This window comes from Limulus polyphemus, unplaced genomic scaffold (assembly GCF_000517525.1).
Source record: "Limulus polyphemus unplaced genomic scaffold, Limulus_polyphemus-2.1.2 Scaffold5920, whole genome shotgun sequence".
Lineage (NCBI taxonomy): Eukaryota > Metazoa > Arthropoda > Merostomata > Xiphosura > Limulidae > Limulus > Limulus polyphemus.
Genome location: NW_013671530.1, coordinates 33,374 through 35,884, shown reverse-complemented (window position 1 = coordinate 35,884; position 2,511 = coordinate 33,374).

The window sequence follows — 2,511 nt, the reverse complement described above, 5'->3', positions numbered from 1 at the left end:
AGGTATGTACATACATAAGTAAGTAGGTATGTACGTAGATAAGTAGGTAGATACTTACGTAGATAAGTAGGTAGATATGTACATAGATAAGTAAGTAGGTATGTACATAGATAAGTAGGTAGGTATGTACATAGATAAGTAGGTAGGTATGTACATAGATAAGTAGTTAGGTATGTACATAGATAAGTAAGTAGGTATGTACATAGATAAGTAGGTAGGTATGTACATAGATAAGTAGGTAGGTATGTACATAGATAAGTAGGTAGGTATGTACATAGATAAGTAAGTAGGTATGTACATAGATAAGTAGGTATGTAGATAGATAAGTAAGTTAGTAAAAACGGTTACTTACGCGTTAGAATGATACACTGGCTATCTTTCTTGATGTGGTCAGCCGGTATTTCGTTGCTATGTTTGGTGCTCAGCAAGCATTCGCCCGTTAACCCACAAAAAGATAAGGACTCGCACAGTGGTAAATTAACACATGCTCTCTTGCAGTCGTCGAAAACGACTCGACCCAAGTTTTTCGTCGCTTGTCCCTCACTCTTATCAAACTTACTAGTATACTTAAACACAGTGAATTTACTGTCTAGGTCATCTGTAAAAAAAGGGGTAAACGTTTTACACATAAGATTAGATCTTATAGTTACTACGAATAAAAAAAACAGTAAAAGTGTTACAGTTGATACAAAAACCATTATCATTAATCATTTCATTATGTCGTTGTTCAAATAAAAAGGTGGATGAATACAGACTAGGTCTAACATTTTTAAGAGACAAAGAACGATGATTTTTGTGACTGCTGGCTAGGCCTAAAATTGTCTTAAGAGACAAAGAACAATGTTTTCTGCCTGGCATCATGGTCTGGTGGTTAGGGCGCTCGACTCGCAATTTGAGGGTCACTGATTCGAATTCCTGTCACACCGAACATGTTCACCCTTTTAGCCGTAGGGGCGATATAATGCCTTCCCTATAGTCTATCACTGCTAAATAAAGGACCGGCGCAGATAGCCCTCATGTAGCTTTGCGTGAAATTCAAACCAAAAAAAATTTTTTATGACTGCTGGCTAGGCCTAACATTTTTTGAAAGACAGAAAACAGTGTTTTTTATGACTGCTAGCTAGTCCTAAAATTTTTTGAAAGACAAAGAACTGTTTTTATGACTGCTAGCTAGGCCTAACATTTTTTGAAAGACAAAGAACAATGTTTATTTTATAACTGCTAGCTAGGCCTAACATTTTTTGAAAGACAAAGAACAATTTTTTTATGACTGCTAGCTAGGCCTAACATTTTTTGAAAGATAAAAAACAATTTTTTTATGACTGCTAGCTAGGCCTAACATTTTTTTAAAGAAGAACAATGTTGTTTATTTTATGACTGCTGGCAAGGCGTAATCATTTATCTCAGAAACAAAGAATATTGACAATCAGTTTTTGTACTTAATTATTTTAAGATTCCCTGTGGCTGAGCTGTAACTATGGGTGGTTTGTAACGCTAGGGTTTCCATACCTGCGGTGGGCAGAGCACAAATAGCCCTTTGTATATCTTTGTACTAAATAACAAACAAACAAATAAGCATTTTTTTAATAACTAACACGATACGTACCTGAAGGTCGGTGCGTCAGACCGTTTATTCCCGAAGCTAAGTTGTCGAATAACTCAAGGGCTTTGTACGTAACCTGCAAATAACAGCAAATTTAAGCTAAAAGATTAAAATCGCAGATTGCCATGACAAAAATAAATAAAGTATTTAGAATATTAAAGTTATCGGAGTAGTTTTTGGATCCAAGACACTTTTTAAACACTGCATTTGTTTAGCTTTAATAATAAATACACAAAAGGTTCATCAGTGACAGAAGTTACTCGATTCAAGTTCAACAAAAACACTTTGAACTGTGACTTACCACATCGCCGTCAGAGGGCTGAACGGAAAAGAAAAAATTTCCAGTTGTTACTAAATTGTACAGCTTCGATACCACCAAATCCGACGTTGGGGTCGTATTTTCTGGGTTTATCACTCCTGTTTATGGGACGTTGAAATTATCATAAAATTTGTATGGAGTAAACCTAAACCTGTACAAACCGCGGTTTCAAATGTCACGCTTAACTTTTCGTAAATTAAACAAAGTACATTCTAACAATAAAGTAAAACTTAATCAGTAAAGATTTACATAAATTATTATCGTATAAAGAATTTTTGGTGGTTTTACTTTAGTCTGCTTGATAGCGGTTTTTGTTGTTGTTGTTGTTGTTTTTTAGCGTTGCCGACATTAAGATGTAATGAGAAACACTGTAAAAACGTTGGTCAATATTACTTGGATAAAAACGTGAGAAAAAAAAGTGTTGACAAGAAATGCAATTTTGTTTTATATAAAAAAAAACTCTGCAAGTAATACCTCCCCATCCCCCCCGATAGCAAATGACACGTGTTGAATCGTCCTGATAAGAAAGGACACTTGGTGAATACCTCCTGATAATATAGGACACTTGGTGAATACCTCCTGATAATAT